This window comes from Trachypithecus francoisi, unplaced genomic scaffold, assembly GCF_009764315.1.
Source record: "Trachypithecus francoisi isolate TF-2019V2 unplaced genomic scaffold, Tfra_2.0 Lachesis_group7, whole genome shotgun sequence".
Classification (NCBI taxonomy): domain Eukaryota; kingdom Metazoa; phylum Chordata; class Mammalia; order Primates; family Cercopithecidae; genus Trachypithecus; species Trachypithecus francoisi.
Genome location: NW_022681472.1, coordinates 17,492,541 through 17,512,744, shown reverse-complemented (window position 1 = coordinate 17,512,744; position 20,204 = coordinate 17,492,541). Strand labels below are relative to the sequence as shown.

At 39.9% G+C, this 20,204-nt stretch overlaps 1 long non-coding RNA gene and 1 pseudogene across 2 annotated transcripts in view; both read left to right on the top strand.

Moving 5' to 3' along the window:
• Positions 1-9,388, top strand: part of LOC117079355 — a 29,054-nt gene extending 19,666 nt beyond the window's left edge. Inside the window, exons 2-4 of the long non-coding RNA XR_004435384.1 lie at positions 6,550-6,616; positions 8,443-8,558; positions 9,017-9,388. This is a non-coding gene — a long non-coding RNA (uncharacterized LOC117079355). The remainder of the gene's footprint in view (positions 1-6,549; positions 6,617-8,442; positions 8,559-9,016) is intronic.
• A 7,891-nt stretch (positions 9,389-17,279) lies between these two features.
• LOC117079354 lies at positions 17,280-19,209 on the top strand (annotated as a pseudogene). Its single transcript, XR_004435382.1, has one exon. The product of XR_004435382.1 is annotated as a serine/threonine-protein kinase PLK1-like (transcript).
• The last annotated feature ends 995 nt before the right edge of the window (positions 19,210-20,204 follow it).

Genomic DNA, 20,204 nt, shown 5'->3' with positions numbered 1-20,204 from the left:
TTAATGATTTTGCAAGGCAGGTTTACTGCCAACAAATTCACTCAATTTTTGTTTATCTGAGAAAGACTTTATTTCCTTTTCATTTTTGAAGAATAATTTTGCAGGGTACAGAATTCTAGGTTGTTGAGTTTTTCACCTCAATATTTTAAATATTTCACTCTACTCCTGTCTGAGAAGTCAGGTATAATTTTTATCTTTGTTCCTCTATAGATATTTTTTTCCTCTGATGTCTTTTAACATTATTTCTTTACCTTCTATTTTTTTGTAGTTTATGATATGTCTCAGTGTATTATTTTTGACATTCATCCTTCCTGGTGTTCTCTGAGCTTCCTTGATCTGTACTCTGGTGTCCAACATTAATTTTGAGAAACTGTCAGTAATTACTGCTTTAAATATTTCTCTGTTTCTTTCTCTCTCATCTATGTACTTCTGGTATTCTTATTACATGTAAGCTATACCATTTGTCATCATCTCACAAGGTTTGGATATTCTGTTCCAGTTTTTTGTTAGTCTTTTTCACTTTGTTTTTCAGTTTTGGTAGTTTCTATTGACATATCCTCAAGCTCGGTGATTCCTTTCCTCAGCCAAGTCAAGTTTACTAAGGATCCCGTTAAAGACATTGTTCATTTCTGTTACAGTGTTTTTGATCTTTAGCATTTCTTTTTGAATGGCTCAGAATTTCCATCTTTCTGCTTACATTGTCCATCAGTTCTTGCATGTTGTCTTTTCTTTTTTCTATTAGACCCCTTAGCACATTAATTATAGTTGTTTTAAATTTATGGTCTGATAATTACAATATCCCTGATGTATTTGAGTCTGCTTCTGGTGTTTACTCTGTCTCTTCAAATTGTGGTTTTGGCTTTTAGTATGTCTTATAATTTGTCATTGTTGTTGTTGAAAAGCAGACATGATGTACTAGGTAAAGGAACTATGTTAAATAGGCCTTTAATCATGTAGCAGTAAGGTGTCCAGGGAGAGGAAGCATTCTATAGTCCTATGATTATGTCTCAGTATTTTAATAATCCTGTGCCCTGGACTGTGAAGTTCCTTTAGGCTGGGAATCTCTTTTAGGTTTTATAGGATGGCAACATGGGGCTGGAAATGTTGGTTGACAATATTGACAAATGCTTTTTATTTATTTTTTCCTACTCTCCTAGGTTTCACAGGATAGCTAGGTGGGACTGGAGTTTGGTATTTCCTCTCTTCGAGAACGGCTAGGCTGTGACAAAAATTCTAATAGGTCAAGCTCTGGCAAAATATCTGGTTAAATAGAACAGACACAGAATGCTCTGGTATAGTTCAAAGTGGTTATTTTCCCCCTCCTTTTGCTGGAAGTCCGAGGGAATTTTTATCCAGTTTTCTCTGTGAGAGGTTGGCAGAACTCTTGATGGAAACAATGCACAAAAATATGGGGGCCCCCAATGACTGGGTCCCACTGGAGTCTGCATCTCTATCATGTGTCTACTCTGAACCTTCATCAGTTTCTCAATTACAATTCAGGTTTTCCTCATCTGACTCTGGTTCCCTATGGAGGTTGCTGCTCATAGCTTTATGCTCTAGTGAATTGTGATTCTTTATATCCACCTGTCTATCTCTCTTTCCAGTTTTTGAGATACCACCTTGCCCTGTGTCCTCAGTTCTCTGTCAGATCTAAGAAGAGTTGTTGAGTTTTCCATTTGTTCAGCTTTTTGCTTATTGTTAGGATGGAGTAGTGACTTCCAAACTATTTACAGGCTAGGCCAAAAACAGAAAGTCTCACAAAATGCTTTTTAAAGCAGCTCAGTTGTGATGTGAAAGAATACAATAAAGATAAAAGATTTAAGGATTTTATTCCCTTATTGCTAGAGGCTTGAACTGCACAGAATGAGCCAATAGAGGGGAAAGATTGCAAGTAGAGAAAAGAGAAAAAGAGGGAGATCACATGGAAAACCAGATAGGAGTAAACATAACCTTTAGCATGGGTGAAGACATGTCCTCAACCAGAACGGTGAAATTATCCTCTTTGGAGACTGATGTCCCATTCTATTACTTATCTGTAAAGATCCTTAAATGTAGTAAGACAGTGTCATTCTCCTTTTAGGACATCTGAACTGGAAAAGTAATATATTTCTGTGGGTTCTTGAGAACTGCTAATAATGTATAATATTCAGAAGATAAATGGTGCAAAAGATAACTTTCCTAGAACACAAACCACATACACTTTCAAAATTCCCTGTAACACCTTCCTGATCTATGTTATCTATGTATCTGGACACTTTTTAGCCTGTTTCCCCCATTTGAACTATATGACCCTTTAGCTTGATTTTTCTCCAATATTGTTATATATTGCATTATAATAACTTTTTTCATTTTATGCAAGAGGAAATGTTGATTGACAATATTGTCAAATATTTATTGAGTACCTACATTTTGATAGATAAGGCTCACATCTCTTTTTCACGGATTGAATTTAGGATCTTTCTCTAATTCATTCTTAATTTCACCAACGAGTCTGAACCTAGATCTTATACTTGGGTAGATGATAGGCAAATGCTTATTGAATTAAAAATAAATGAAGCTTCTTTAATATTAGCATGTTCATGCTTTCATGCATTAACTGTCAGAAACAATAGTTAAGAGTACCAAGCTTTTCTCATGAATTATGGCACCCACTTAATCCTCATGCAAACTCATGATGTAGATATGGTTACGTCTATTTTACTGTTGAAGAAACTTAGCTTTAAAAAGCTTAAATAATGTACCTGAAGTGACACAACTAATAAGAACTTGAATAATTTGCCAACACTACTTACTTATTTTTTAACTTTCACCTTCTTCCATTCCTAGAGTATGCTGACTGTTCACATAAATCCTTGACCTTCCACCATCACGTGCCATCAGATGTCAAGGTCAAACATTAGGCAAAATGAACTTAGAGGATGAGTAAACAGAAAGATTTTCACCTGTAGATAAATAAGTTGTGTAATCACAAATAATACAGTGATATTAGCTGAATAAAATCCTAGAAAAGAGTCCCTGTTGGTGAAGTCCCCTTCACCAACATGAAGCACTGATATGAACAGGAACCTTGGCTCAGCTTGTCCTCATCTGCTTAAACATAGTGTTTGCTGAGATGTGTGTGGGATGCCTGTGCATGTGCATAACCCATCACCCAGATGGCTTGACCATAATTTTGTCTGATTCCTTGTCATGGTTCATCTCTTGCACTCTGTTTTGGCTCTGGTGTTTACACTGCTCACAAGTGTCTTGGAAGGCTATACCAAAACCATTCAGTCATTTAGCTTACTACAGCACAAACACTTTGTGGAGTTGGGACACTTGATTGAAAATCACGTACTCCATCCCTGAGAAGTAATACTTTCAGTTTATTTCACACAGACAACAATTTTTCAAATTCAGAGCGGATGTCTATTTCCATAGCAGAGGTAATTTATTCTAGTTACTTAAGATTCAACTCTAAATCCGTATGCCATTGGTAATTTAGGGTAGATATAAGGAAAATTTTCCTAAGAGCTTTATGGGTTATTAAACATTGAAATCTACCACAGACAAAAACAAAGAGAACCCTCTTCCTGCTGAAGTATTTAAATATGGGATCAATGAACATTATCCAGGGTGGGGTGTAGTTGACCTATATGGATACAAGGATGTGGACTAGAAGACTTCTCAAGGTCTTTTTCAGGGCTCACATTCTAAGATTCATACTTTTAAATCGGTAATATGTGTTAAGAAAAATTATTACTTTGTGAAGAGAGCAAACATAAAATATTCTAGAGGCAATGATAAGCATTTATAGTGTACTAAACCAATACTGCTGCCTTAGAAGACATTTACAAAGTTTCACTGATTGTGAAGGTTGTAGGTCTTGTGGGTTGAGGAACTACAGTTTTTAATGTAACACTGAAAACTCATGCAATGAGAATGGAGAAAATCCTCCCAAAATACACACATTCATTTGTTATATAAATTCAGTAAACAGGAGATAGGTTAGAAATCTTCCAAAATGCTGTCTCTGAATTCATAGTGAAAAAGAATTTGAAGATATAAATGGCTGTCAAAAATTGTACCATGCTGTTGGAAAATGGCACATAATCTATTTATTTTTCTATACTCGTAGATTATTTAGGCAGGTCTCCACTTAGTGTGGTTGTGTTCCAAAACTTGGAAATCTGAAAAACAACCATGCATTTTTTATGAGCAATGTTGATTTATTGTCCTGTTTAGCCTCCAAAAGGCTGCTTAACCCAATGAAGGAAAATAATACTACTTTAACCTTAAACATTAAGCATGAATTAAATGGAAATAGGTTTTATGTGTTGCATGTCTTCATTTCAAATATCAGGGTTGGAGGAGGTAGAAGAACATTTATATAGAAATGCCTCAAATGATTTCTGAGCATTTTGACAGGCGTTAGTAGTGTGACACTGGGAACTAGTTATTTCATTTTAACATTTTTGACTTTTTTGTGGATAGATAACATCTCTATTCCTAATTTTTCACTTAACTTTGTTTGTATTCACATTTCTAATTAGTTTTTGAATAAATAATTTCTGAACATCAAATGTATATCAGTAACTGTGTTGGCTGCTGGCAAATAATAGTATTGAAACAGATGAGGCCTTTGTCTACATGGAACTTACAATTCGCTAGAAGAGACATATTGTCCAGATAACCACAACAGAGGATTGTTGGAAATGTTCACACATATTTTAGGCAAGAAAAATCTGCAAAGTGCAAGATTATGTGGAAAAAATTCAGCGAGCAAAGGGGAAAGTTGCATGAGATGGGACTGGAGTATGGGCTCTAAAAACAATAGGGACATGGACGAGTATGAAGCAGAGTATGTTGTTTAGCATACAGAAAAAAGAGAAAGAAAAAAGTAGGCTGTATATGAGAAAGAGATGAACTGAGTTTGGAGAGTGGAGGAGCATGAGACAGCACAAAACTGCACAGTCATGTACGGGTTAATGACGGATAGGGATACATTCTGAAAAAAATGCATCATTACATTATTTTATCATTCTGTGAACATCACAGAGTATACTTACACAAACCCAGATAGTGTAACCTGCTATGCACCAAGGCTAGATTATAGAGCCTATTGCTCCTAAGCTACAAATCTATACAGCAGGTTACTGTACTGAATATGGTAAATAATTGTAACAAAACGGTATTTGTGTATCTAAACATCTAAACATGGTAAATGTACAGTACAAATATGATGTAAAAGATTTTTAAAAGGTACACATGTATAGAGAATTTACCATGAATGGAGCCTGCAGGACTGCAAGTTGCTGACTTTTAGGTGAGCCAGTGAGTGAGTGGTGAATGAATATGAAGGCCTAGGACATTACTGTAAACTCCTGTAGACTTTATAAACAGTGTACACTAAAATTATTTAAGATATTTTTCTTCAATAATAAATTAACCCTAACTTACTATTATTTTGTATTTTATAAACATTTTAGTTTTTTAAACTTCTTGACTTTTTTATTATGGCCCATTTTAAAACACAGATACATTGTACATCTGTACAACAAACATTTTATTTTATATATCCTTATTTTTTATCTAAATTTATTTTATTTATTGATTTATTTATTTTTGAGATGGAGTCTCGCTCTCTTGCCCAGGCTGGAGTGCAGTGGCATGATCTCGGCTTACTGCAATCTTTGCCTCCCAGGTTCAAGCGATTCTCTTGTTTCAGCCTCCCGAGTAGCTGGGATTAAAGGAGCACACCACTGTGTCTGGCTAATTTTTGTATATTTAGTAGAGACAGGTTTTCACCATGTTGGCCAGGCTGGTCTCAAACTCCTGACCTCAGATGATCCACCTGCCTCAGCCTCCCAAAATGCTGGGATTAATAGGCATGAGCCACTGCACCTGGCCTATTTTTATTTTTTTTACTTTTTAAACTCTGTTAAAAACAAAGACGCAAACACACACATTATCCTAGTCCTACGCAGGATCAGGATCATCAACAACACTGTCTTCCACCTCCATATCTTAGTGGAAGGTGTTCAGTGGCAATAATGTGCATAGAGCTCTCATCTCCTATGACAATATTTGCTTCTGGATACGTTGTGGAGGACTTCTCTGAGGCTGTTTTACAGTTAACTTTTTTTTTATAAGTAGAAGGAGTTCACTCTAAAACAATGATAAAAAGTACAGTAAATATATAAACCAGTAACATAGTTGTTTATGATCATAATCAAGTATTATGTACTATGCATAATTGTGTGTGCTATGCCTTTGTAAGACTGGCAGTGCAATTTGTTTACACCAGCATCAGCACAAACATGTGAGTAATGCCCTGTGCTATGATGTTACAACAGCTACAACATCACTAGGTATTGAGAGTTTTTCAGCTACGTTATAATTGTATGGGACAACTGTCATAGATGAAGTCTGTTGTTGACCAATATATCCTTATACAGTGCCTAACTATTTTTTAAAAAGGCTTTTATGTTGGATATTCAAACTTCCAAAAGTAGAGCTACTAGTACCTTGGGTGCAAGCTTCCCAATAATTTGTATGTTTGATTTATAGCGAGACCTCATATGATGCAAATAAACATTGAAGGAAGAATAAGATAACACTCCTTCCATCAAATGTGGTGCGTATTTTCTTTCCCTTTATACCTGGCCTGATCTGTAGACTGACCATAGCATGTAGTAGAAGTAAATCTCTGCCACTTAGAACCAATTCTTTGGGGAAAAAAAAAAAAAAAAAAAAAAAGATTAGTTTTTGCCTTTCCCTTTCACTCCTGATGCAACAGGTACCTTTCAGTAAAATCCAATAAGCTACCTTTCCCACAGACCACCCTTCAAGTAAAGTTATGGTAGTGGGAGGGGATGCAGGAGGATCAGGAGAGGAAGGGCTCTGAGGCTACATGAAAGGGGGCCCAATTAAGTCCAATGTTTCCAACAACATCCCCTGCAAAGTACTAGGCCTGTAAATGAGACTAACTTGGACCCTCCAGATAAGCCTCCCCATTAGGTAGACACCACTAAGTGACCCCAGTTGATGACATATAGAGCAGAAGAATCACCCAGCTGAGCCCTGCCCAAATTCCTGACCCATAAAATTGTGTGAGTTAAGTAAATGGTTGCTATTTCAAGCCACTAAGTTTGGGTACTTTGTTACAAAGCAATAGATAACAAAAAGAGTACTTGTGACCAGAAATGAAGTATTTCAATACAAAAATCTGAAACTGGTGGCAGATGTTGGAATGGCCTCAAGGAGATGGTTAAGGAAAGCTAGAAGAGTTTGGGGAGATCATTCATGAATACTTGAAAGACAATGAAGAGGACATTGTTAGAACTGAAGAAAACGGGACCTAGTCTTATAGTATAAAGTTTGGCAACCCTTTTGACTTGAAGTAATATAGGAAATATGAAATTGTACCTAACTAATGAACTCAATAATCTAGCTAAGGAGATTTCAAGGCAGAATGCTGAAATATTCACTATTCTAACTATGGTAAAATAGTCTAGTCTAGAATATGATATAAGAAGAAAGTTAGATACTGTCTCTTTTTTGTTGTTGTTGTTGAGACGGAGTCTTGCTCTGCTGCCCAGTCCGGAGTGCAGTGTCACCATCTCAGCTCACTGCAAGCTCTGCCTCCAGGGTTCATGCCATTCTCCTGCCTCAGTCTCCCAAATAGCTGGGACTACAGGCACCCGCCACCACGCCCGGCTAACTTTTTGTACTTTTTAGTAGAGACAGGGTTTCACGGTGTTAGCCAGGATGGTCTTGATCTCCTGACCTCGTGATCTGCCCGCCTCAGCCTCCCAAAGTGCTGGGATTACAAGTGTGAGCCACTGCGCCCGGCCAGGACTGCCTCATTATTTTAACATAATTTAGAGGACATATAGAGTGCCCAGGAAAGTCTTTCTAGCCAGCAAAATATTCTGAAAGTCAGCAATGTCCATAGAGCAAAAGTTAAGCCCAAGGCAGTAAGTCTAGAACTCTGGGAAAAATTGAAGTCAGAATGAGGCTGTAAGGCCCCTTGTTAAATACCGCAGAAATATATAAGGGTATGCCTTACAGATTCTTTTGGTTAAGCAATAGTATTTTAAAGAATATTAAGTTTTTTTTTTTTTTTTCCAAAATACAAAATGCTTAAGTCAGGTAAGTGTCTGTCTTGTGAAGTAATACGGGTGTGGCTTTTGTCTAATGGAATGAAATATAATTTGATATATTAGATAACTACAAATTTTTAAGATTTATGCTCTAGCAGAAAGACTAACAGTTTGACCTAAAACAGACATACACAGTACAAAATGAAAAACAAATAATATTTATTCTCCTAACCTTCCATAGACAGGAAGTAGGCTGAGAAGGCTACTCAACTGCAAAACTGATGCATTTCTTAATAGAAAAGGAAGGATGACTCAAATCCACAGAGTGAATCCAAATACAACTGTGAATATTTTTCAGGAACCAGGGCAGAGCCCTGATCAAGGAACTGTCAACATGTCAACATGTGGCTGGCTGGATTCAGAGCTGCTATGAAGAAGTCTGTTTTGTGGCTCCTATTTTCCCACATTTCAAAGGTTGCTGTACCTCAGTTTCACATTTTATGTTTTGTGTAGGGGAGTGTAGATGATTTGTCTCTTTAGTTGACTGGAACCCCTCTTGAGGAGATTCATAACATGATCCTGATTTAGATAACAAGATTCTGGACTTTGCGATGATGTGAAAGTTGAATGAGACGTTGGGCATCATACAGGAAATTAACACATTTTCCATGTGGGATAAATACAAATAATTTGTGGCTGTAGGAAAGTGAGTAGCAGGGTAATGATGTCAACAAATTCTCTGACGATTCTCCTATTGGATGGTTGGATTTATTTTCCTTCCCATTGGACTGAGAGTCCCCTGAGCACATGGCATGGTGGGATGGAGTGAGAGGGACATTATGGCAGTTGCAGGGCTAGATTTTAAGAAGATTAGAAGCCTTTGCCTTTATCTCTTAAGCTCTGAGCTACCATTTAAAAATCTGATTTCCCAGGTGGAAACACCACATGAAGGAGACCTAAGAATACATGGGGAAGGAAAGGAGAACTTGAACTAAGGAGCCCAGCTGCAGCCAGTCTTCCAGATGTCACTCTCCAAATACAAGGCATGAAAGTGAAGTTATGTGAACAATGTCAGTCAATGTCAAAGAGGGAAAACCACCCAGCCAGGCCTGCCCAAGTTCTAATCAACACAATCATGCGATGTAATAAAATGCCTTTCATTTCAAGTCACTATATTTTGAGATAATTAGTTTTGCAGCAAGAGATAATTGGCATGTCCCCCTAAGAAATGGAATTAGAAAGAATTGAGAAGCCTGAGTGGAATGTGCATATTTACATCAAGGGAAGTAATGATTGAATAAAACATAGAATTTTTGATATTAGGAATAAAGACAGATCTTTGGTGAGAGGACACAATGACCCTAAGGTATCAAGGAACATTTACATGTTTATAATTCACATAACCAAATAGGTGAGGACTTAAGTTTCTGGCTAATCATGTGAGTAATGAGTATTGAGACATATAATTTATGGGTGTATTCGTTTTCATAAGTACTTTCAGGTAGTCATGGTCCTGGATGAATTTGGGGAATAGGTTAGGTAGCTTTGGGGGAGTTCGGATCCTAAAGAGTGATGGCCCTTGTCTTGTGATTCAGACTTCTGTCAGAGACTTTCTGACACTTGCTAAAAGTTCTTAATTATATCCATTCATTCGGCAATATTCATTGTGTTATCTGCCTATTCGAGTTTATTAATTATTTTGTTAAGCAGGTTTTCCAATGTCTTTGTTCTCCTTTTGCTCTTAGAGACATTAATAATTCTAATATTCTATTGTTTAATGTTTCCCAAATTTTACAAAGGCTTTGCTTATTATTTTATAGCCTTTTTCTTTTCTTTTTTTTTTTTTTTTGAGACGGAGTCTCCTCTGTCGCCCAGGCTGTAGTGCAGTGGCCGGATCTCAGCTCACTGCAAGCTCCGCCTCCCGGGTTTACGCCATTCTCCTGCCTCAGCCTCCCGAGTAGCTGGGACTACAGGCGCCCGCCACCTCGCCCGGCTAGTTTTTTGTATTTTTTAGTAGAGACGGGGTTTCACCATGTTAGCCAGGATGGTCTCGATCTCCTGACCTCGTGATCCGCCTGTCTCGGCCTCCCAAAGTGCTGGGATTACAGGCTTGAGCCACCACGCCCGGCCATATAGCCTTTTTCTTAAACTTTTGTCTGACTATGTTATTTGACAAGTTCTGTCTTCAAATTCTGAGATTCTTTCTTATGTTTGATCTAGTCTATTGCTGGAGTTTTCAGGTGTGTTTTGTAATTAATTTGATGAATTATTCAGTTCCAGAATTTCTATTTGGTTGTCTTTTACATGTCTGTCTCTTTGGTAAATTTCTAATTCCTATTCTTAATTGTTTTCTAATTTCTCTATATTTTTTACACAATCCTCTTTTATCTTTCTTTAAAATCAATGTTTTGAATTCTTTATCTGGGATTTTATAAAGTCCATTTTGATTAGGATCTATTGCTGGAGAATAATTGTTCCTTTGGATGTGTCATACTTCCTTGCTTCTTCATGTTTCCTGTGTCTTTTCGTTGATATCCATGCATCTTGCATAACAGTTGTTTCTTCTAATTTTTAAAATTTTCTTTCATAGGAGAGGACTTTTTCAGAATATATATACACACATATATATATGAATAAATATATTTTGGTTGGGTAGGGCATTTTGGTTTGATTTTGGATGCATGCAGTAGTGTTCTCTCTATATGATTTATTTAGCCATAAAGAGCATTAGTGATATCTGTGATTTTTCTAGTAGCTTAGGGTGCAGTTATGGTAGAAGCTGTGGTAAAGTTTTGTTGGAGATTATAATGCCAAGTGAGTCAGTCTTCAGGCCCTACTGGTAATAGCATTGGGTTGAGTATGCTTTTCCTTGGGCTCCACTGTGGCATATGCTGGCACCAATGTCAGTGAGTTCAATCAACCTGATTCTTGGGGCTCCAGGTGACTTATTCCGGTGTCAGTAATGTCAGTGGTGGTCCAGGCATGTTGGAGGGTTCTTGGGTCCCTTAGCAGTGGATTTGATATGAACAATGGCAGTAGTGGTGGTGGAGCAACCCCCTGGCACCCAAGAGGCTCTGTTGGTGTTTATGGTAGCTGCAACAAGTTTAGTGTACCATTCACCTTTTTTTGCTGGTGGTGCATGTGGATGAGTGCCAGCTGTGTGTTATCAGCAGGTTTTATTGGTCTGACCTCAGACCCTGGGGGGAGTATTTAGATGCAATTGGTGGAGGACTGGGCTGGACAATTTCTAGCCCCCTGGGTGCACAAGTACTAGGGCAATGGGATGGTCCAGCAGACTTGTCCTCTTGCACCCTAGTAGTACATTCAGGCGCTGGCAGAGATAGGCAGAGGCAGAGTGGTCCCCAGGAGACTGGCCAAATGCTCAGCAGTAGGCAGTGGCAGCAACACTGTGGGCTTTCCACCAGGTGGAGTGAGGTTATTCTCAGTGGGGACAATGTAGGGAGGTAGCTTTGTGATGCGTGGTTTCCTTGCCCTTTGGTCCCATAGCAGCCTGCAGCAGTGATGGTGCGATGTGTCCTCATGGCATGTGAAAGTGCCCAGCCTCCCATCTTCCTCCTTGGTCAAGCAGTGGCAAAAGCAGCAACAGCCCTGGCTCTAGGGCAGGACACAGACTTTTACAGTTTGGGCTCTTGGAATAACACTAGCTGCAGGCCTGAGATAGGGGAGGGTGGAGCCATTCTCAAGGAGAGCTCTGTAGGTGGTTAGCTGTGGGGATTGTGGTTTGATCCTATTGAAGGCTGCAGCTATGGGGGCATTTTTTCTGGCAGTGTGAGAAGGTGCCCAGCCTTCTCTCCCCTTCCTTGGTCTGGGGCGGCAACAGTATCATCAGCCCCAGGATAGGATTTAGTTTTGGGGGGGCTTAACTTTCAGAATGGCAAAAGGCTGCAGCTGCTCAGGGTTTGGAAGTCTATGGGACTCAGCATGAGTTACCTCTCTAGAGTAGTTCCTCTGTGCAGCCTCTGGGCAACTCTCTGTGTTAGTGTTGAGGCCTACACGTGTTGGGGGCTTTCCAATAGCTAGGATTGTGAGAGTTTGCAATGGGAATGTGGAGCTCTGGGGGATTCTTGCCTGCCCTTTGCTAGCATTTGGGCACTTTTCTCAGTCCTCAGCCAATCCCAGCCAACCAGCCAAGCAGGCTGCCTAGCTTCCCTCTTCTTTTTTTTTTTTTTTTTTTGAGACAGAGTCTCACTCTGTCACCAGGCTGGAGTGCAGTGGCACAATCTTGGCTCACTGCAACCTCCGCCTCCTGGGTTCAAGCGATTCTCCTGCCTCAGCCTCCCGAGTAGCTGGAACTACAGATGCCTGCCACCACAGCTGGCTAATTTTTTTTATTTTTTTTTATTTTTAGTAGAGACAGGGTTTCACCATGTTGGTCAGGGAGGTCTCAATCTCTTGACCTCGTGATCCACCTACCTCGGCCTCCCAAAGTGCTGGGATTACATGCGTGAGTCACCACGCCTGGCCTTCCCTCTTCTTATTTACTTCCCATTACTTCTCTGTTGAGCCCCAGTGTTCTGGTTTAGATGATCTATTTGAAGCGTGAATATATACATGCTATTTTGGTTCCTCTCTGTGGAGGAGGTTCATACAAGCTGCATCTAGTCTTGAACCACCTCCTTCAAAAGATAATATATTTTTATCATATATTCTGTTTGTGAATATGTTAGATAATAAGTATAATAAATGTGTTAACATGCCCTAAAACACCTTCACATTCAATGTACACCTTGACTGAATGATTTTGTGACTTACAGTCTTCTAGTTCCATGATTTTTCTACATAAGGTTATTTTTTACCATCAACAGTGTGGGTAATGCAGTTATTTCTTGAACTAACACATAAAATAATTAATGCCACTTTTGGGGCTCTCGAATGTCCTTTGCATGTGTTAAGAACAATACAACTGTTGGACACTTACATCAAGAATGTCACTGAAAGCATGTGATGACCGACTTCCAGTACCCTCCCCTCTCTCCACATTTTTGTCTGTACCTATCTGAACCCCGATGGCAGGTAACGCTCACTTTTTGTCTGTCGTGAAAATGAGGGGATGTAATTGGTAATCAGGGTAAGTGTCCTGTAACTATGCCAAGTCTGAAGACAATTGCTAGAGGACATTTGCTTCTCTGTACATACTTACTTTCAGAGTCTCAATTCTGTTTCAGTTATGAAAACCTTTGTCTCTTACTAGCAAAATGAACATTCATGTAAAATATCTGGTACTATGCTTGGCTGGGATCAGAGGCTGTATAGCTTCTTTACCCCTGTGTTCCACATTCAAATCATATTTACAGAGTACTTTCATCAACTAATACTTCTGTGTATTCATTTTTTTCTGTTACTTTGGATGATATTATTTAATCATCTTCCAATCTGCCTTAATTGTGCTATCTCTAGGGATGTTAAAACATTTGGTTAGTGACTTGTGGGATACGCTAATATATTATCCTTTTTAATCTTAGTAAATACCAACGGTCATATCAGAGAGTAGAAACTATGTTTCCTCTCCCGAAAGAGAAATTTAGGCAGTCTTTAAGAAGGCTCAACCCTAGGACATATCATTTTCTGTTCCTTTTTCCCTCAGGCTATCATTCAATCCTGATGCTTCCTTTCCTGAAATTGTAACACAGAATTTAAGCTTATTTTAGAGAACTTAGAAAACAATAAGAAAAAAAAAAGAAGGTAACATTTATCTCCACAGAAACAATCAGTGTTAACATGATGATATATATATTTGATTTTATTATGTAGATATATATGTTTGTGTCAATATGTTTGCATATTAGCACACATATAAAAAATACAGCACACATATTTTTTCTTAGCTTCACAGTATTGTCATTGTCTTTACCAAAATTACTTCAAAAATGTAAGTCAGTAAGAGTATAGTAATTCATTGTATTGATCTAACATAATATACTTAATTTACTTCTATTTTAGAACTTTTGTATCAAGATACTTTGTCATTCTTTCATATTGTTTTTATTTGAATTCTTGTCTAAATTTATCTTCAGAATTGATGCTGAGAAATGGAATTACCAGGTCAAATGGCATTAATAACTTATTTGTTCGGCAAATTATTTTTGCAGAAAAATTTTAACAATTTTTGCTTCCACTATCAATGGACAGGAGAGCCCATCTCACTACAACTTTTTCTAACATTATCACTATAGTTTCTCTTGCAGACATTTACTTTCTTGCTTACCGTCTCTATAGCAAAAATCCTTAGAACTGTTTTCATCTTAGCCATTAGAATCTTATATTGGGTTTAGTTCCACTATAAAGTTGTGGGTTAACAAGAGCCCAGTAATTAACTAGAGATGTTAGTAAAAGTAAATGAAAATATTCTGAATTTTGTGCATGATCTTATATGTACAAACTATTGTTTCAACCATATTTCTTTTCCCTAAATGCTACCGACTGTTAGCTCAAAGACCCTTATCCATATTTCCCAAAACAACTGTGTTTTGTCTATAAACTCTTAAAATTATAGAGCTGCAGTGACTCCAGCTCTCTTTTTTTTTACTGATCTTCTCAGCTTCATTAAATACATATATGAAAGAAACCTTTCTCTATTAATTCTTCCAAGTGTAAAACTTCCCTAATACTAACTTCTGCATTACACCCAGTTTGCCATATTTTTCTTCTTTCATTGTCAAAATGAAATACATCTTGGAATCTCTTCAAATCATTCATTCTTTTATTCATCCAAGAAATAGATATTCATTGTGCTCAGTGCTAGAAAGGTACTGCAGTCCTGGCTTTCTGGTGTGTTCCTAGTGCTTAGAATTCCTGAGGGAAATCCCAGGGGCCAATAATGTGTAACTGGTAATGTTTTATTGCTCCAGTTCACTTTGGGTTTGGTTTCTCATTACTCGTCATCTGTCACAAAGTGTAAGTAAGCTGTAAGAAAAATTTACACTCTCTTCTTATACTCTAGTCCAAAACCACATTATTAATATCATCTTTACATATTTCATATTGAATATAAATATTTGACAATACCTACTATACCTTCCTTCCATTTGTTTTCAATTGGACATTAATCAATGATTATATTTATTTGACAAACTTGCTCCCTATTAAATTTATGATAGATGTTCACTATAGCAATGCTTACGTCATTACAGAGCACTATAAATTATGCTTTGTAGTAATGTCTCATAACACCAAAACAAGGTATCCTCTTCGAATTAGTCAATCTTTTCAATTCATAAAAGCTAGCTATATCCTGTGAAGGCTTGCATTGGCTATAAAAAGGATGCTCAAAAAAATACAGAAGTAGCATGATGAAAGAAAACCTGGGACCCTCTAGTGTTCCTAGAGTTGAAGACCTAAGGAAAGATTATTTGGTCTGAGGGGCTGATCTCAGAGCACACCACTAGGTATTCTCAGATATTCATGAAGTCTCCGCAGTTTTAGCTCTATTTCTGGAGCTCAAGGTGAGTCTCTAGACAGAGTATAGAATCTTAAGATGAGTCTCTGAACCACAGGTGGGTTTGGAACCTTGGCAAATCCCTAATATTTTAAGTTAACATTAATGAAAGGGCAAGGTCTGCAGAGACTCAAGGGCTATAATTGTAAGTTCACAGTGTTCAATCCTAGTGTGACTCATGGAGAGGAAGAAGAGACCTGTGTTCTGGAAAAGATGAACTTCTCAGCCAGGTTTTAGATGTGAATAATGTTGCAGTGCTGCTGACCTGGGGAGAGGTTGATGGGGCAGAGAAAAAGAAGGTCAGTTTTGGAAAAGGGAATTGGACCAGACCTGTAGGTGCAGATGAGATCCCAGATGAAGGCAGGTTTAAGGAGCCATACAAGCAAAGAAGGGTCTACAGAAGAGTGTTTTTAGGTTCCACTTTTGACTTCTATCCTAGCCTTCCATATGTTTACTGTATACTATATTTTATGTATGATGTAATTATAGCCATCTCTGTGGCTGTAGTTTTATTTTCCCATCCATTTTCCTTGAACCTGTTAAAAGGATACTGGACCTCTTTCCTCTGGCAGCACTACTGCTAAATTCCTGAAGAGTTTGGCCACGTAGTATGTCTTACCCCACTAGGGCTTGTGATTATAACTTATTATGCAAGATGCTATAGGAAATGGGGATAAAATGTCATAAGACAGCATCCCTCAAAGTATTAAAATATGGTCAATTAGATGAAACATTAGCATGTATAATGCTAGTACACAGTAGTATGTAAAATATTCAATGAGAGCAAAACATTTTAATTATCTAGAAAAAAAACACTGATTATTCTTTAGCTGTCGTAACAAGCAACTACCAGATCTGGTGTGAAACAATTCTAACTGACCAGTGACAACCTCACATCAGTAAGAACACTTCTGGATGCCTAGCATTTTGTGATAGATCCACACTTCTGGGAGTCTACTAATGTGCAACAGCTACACCTAAATAACTAACTCTCCACAGTTAAAGGTTGACACATCCCTAACAGGTCTTGCTTCTGTGTGTCCATCAATCTCACTTGTCCAAACCCTGTAGAAGATCAGCAGTTTGCTTTATTCAAAGACATTGCATCCTGCAAGCACCATTTTCCCTCACTGAGTAAGCAACAATTAATATTTCTGTGTTAGATTTTGATTGGTGGCTGCTTCTTTTGAATTCATTTATTAAACCCAAATTGGTCGGACATGTTTCTCCTGGAGCCACAAACTGTCAGGAAATGAGCAGCCTAGGGAAGACAATTCTCCAAGTTTAGACTGACCAGTCCTGAAATCCTGACTTTAACAATGTCTTTACCAAGCCAGGTGTTGTCATGAGAAATAATTATGCCAGTTTTTAGGAATTAGATGATATCAGGGATAAAAAGTTTTCCTTGTAAAAACAAGTTAGTTGACAATTTTGGCAAGAGGTCTATCAATGTGAAGTCATGCTGTTTCTAACTTACTGATGTCAGAATCTAACTGGGAAACCTATGAAATGTTTACCTGAGCCTGTGAGTGGAAGTTGAGGATGTGATGAACTTCCACTTCTCGCCACTGCCTGCTATTAATTAGGCTTGCCATGGCCAGGTCCTTTATATTGTTTCCATTACAACCAGAGAGGAAAGAGCCAAAAGCCTTAAAGAAACTGGTTTTAGGAATTCGTGGAGGAGCGGAGCGGTGAGGAGCCTCTGCTGGGATCCACATCTGCTGAGCAGCTCCAGGAACATGACTGCAACGGTGACTGCGGGGAAGTGACACGGGCACCGGCAATCCCTGGGAAAGCTGGGGTCCCCGGATTTGCAGCTCCGGGAGCTCCAGAGGCTGCTCCACCGGCGAAAGAGATCCCGGAGGTCCTAGTGGACCCACGCAGCCGGCAGCGCTATGTGCGGGACAGCTTTTTGGGCGAGGACGGCTTTGCCAAGTGCTTCCGAGCTCTCAGAGGCGGACACCAAGGTAGTGTTCACGGGCAAGATTGTGCCTAAGTCTCTGCTGCTCATGCTGCACTAAGGAGATGTCCATGGGAATATCCATTTACCGCAGCCTCGCCCACCAGCATGTCGTAGGATTCCACGGCTTTTTTGAGGACAACGACTTTGTGTTCGTGGTGGTGTTGGAGCTCTGCCGCCAGAGGTCTCTCCTGGAGCTGCACAAGAGGAGGAAAGCCCTAACTGAACTTGAAGCCCGGCACTATGTAGTCTGAGGCAAATTGTGCTTGGCTGCCAGTACCGGCGCCAAAACCGAGTTATTCACCGAGACCTCAAGCTGGGCAACTTTTTCCTGAATGAGGATCTGGAGGTGAAAACAGGGGATTTGGGACTGGCAACCCAAGTCGAATATGACGGTGAGAGAAAGAAGACCCTGTGTGGAACTACTAATTACGTAGCTCCCGAGATGCTGAGCAAGAAAGGGCATAGTTTTAAGGTGTATGTGCAGTCCAGTGGGTGTATCATGTATACCTCGTCAGTGGGCAAACCACCTTTTGGCACCTGTTGCCTAAAAGAGACCTACCTCCGAATCTAGAAGAGTGAATACAGTATTCCCAAGCACATCAACCCTGTGGTCGCCTTCCTCATCCAGAAGACGCTTCAGACGGACCCCACTGCCCGCCCAACCATTAACGAACAGCTTAACAATGAGTTCTTTACTTCTGGCTACATCCCAGCCAGTCTCCCCATCACCTGCCTGACCATTCTACCGAGGTTTTCCATCGCTCCCAGCAGCCCGAACCCCAGCAACAGAAAGCCCCTCACGGTCGAATAAACTCTTGGAGAATACCCTGCCTGAGAGTCCCCGGGAAAAAGAAGAACCAGCGGTTTCAGAGACGGGTGAGGTGGTCGACTGCCACCTCATGACATGCTGCATGCTGCACAGCGTCAATGCCTCCAAGCCCTCGGAGGGAGGGCTGGTCAGGCAAGAGGAGGCTGAGGATCCTGCCCGCATCTCCATCTTCTGGGTCAGCAAGTGGATGGACTATTCAGACAAGTACATTCCTTCCTGGGTATCAGTTGTGGATAACAGCGTGGAGGTGCTCTTCAATAATGGTGACAGCCTGCAGTACATAAAGTGTGATGGCACCGAGTCCTACTTCACCGTGAATCCCCATCCCAATTCCTTGATGAAGAAGATCACACTCTTTAAATATGTCCGCAGTTACTTGAGGGAGCACTTGCTGAAGGCAGGTGCCAACATCACGCCGCGCGAAGGCAATGAGCTCGCCCGGCTGCCCTACCTGCGGACCTGGTTCCGCACCCGCAGCGCCATCATCCTGCACCTCAGCAACGGCAGCGTGCAGATCAACTTCTTCCAGGATCACATCAACCTCATCTTGTGCCCACCGAGGGCAGCTGTCGCCTACATCGACGAGAAGCGGAACTTCCACACCTAACCACCTGAGTCTCGTGGAGGAGTAAGGCTGCTGCAAGGGGCTGGCTGCTACGCCCACACTAAGGTGGACAGGAGCTGGTGAGCTCGTGCTCTGGCGGCAACCGCTTCAGGGCCTCCTAATAGCCGCCCACCCCTCCTGACTGATGCCCTCGTCACTCCCACCTGCACCTGGCGCCCACATTGGTTGTCTCCCACAATGCCATGTCTGCAGTGTGCCCCCGAGCCCCGGGGACTGGGCAGATCTGCATCATCCTTGAGGATGGGGGTTACTGTGTAAGTTATTTTTTGTACATGTTCGGATGTGGGTTCTATAGCCTTGTCCCTTCCCCCTCAATCCCACCATATGAATTTCACAGAATATTTTTCTGTTGAGTCCGGGACTGTCCTTTCCTTGGTTTTATATACATTAAACAGATGTGAATCTTCTAAAAAAAAAAAAAAAGTGGGTTTAGTTTATTTATAATCCAGGCAACTTAGAAGGATAAAATAGAGACAAAGAGGGGAGTTAAAAAAAAACCTAAATTGTTTGTAATTACATTAGCCACTGGAAAGTATAGTCTGGCAGTCTTTTCAGTATAGAAATAACCTATTATTTGCCTCAGGGAGATGTGGAAAGTGAAGGTATATCGCCATGACTTGACAGACCTCACTGCTCGCTGGATACAGCAGACCTAACGTAGGTTGCATCTCGTGTTTAACTTTGTCGTGTGTGTGTGTGGTGGAAAAGTCCTCTGGCTCCTAGACTAGATTTTATAGGGAGATGCATGCAAACAGAGAAGTAAATCAGCTGAGAATAATAATCATATACAGCTCCCACCTTTGGGTGTCTGATAATGAGCAATGTAGAAGACCAAGCATCTATAATTGTTCAGAAAGGGGGGATTTGAAAGGGTAATTATATTGTGAGGCAGGGTGAAACAAATACCATTCTGTAATGAAGAAGGAAACTGGAAATCTTGGAGTAAAACTGAGAAAAAAACGATAATCAATGTTAGGTCACTAGGACCTATCTCCATACTCCTTGACTAACAATGAAAGAAGCCCGCTTTTTTTTTTTTTTTAAGACAGGATCTCACTCTGTCACCCAGGCTAGAGTGCAGCAGCGTGATCTTGGCTCACTGCAGCCTCTTGACCTCAACCTTCTGGGCTCAAGAGATTCTCCCACCTCAGCCCCCTGAGTAGCTGGGACTACAGGCGCACATCACCCCCCGGTTACTTTTTGTTTGTATTTTTTGTAGAGATGGGATTTCAGCATGTTGCCCATGC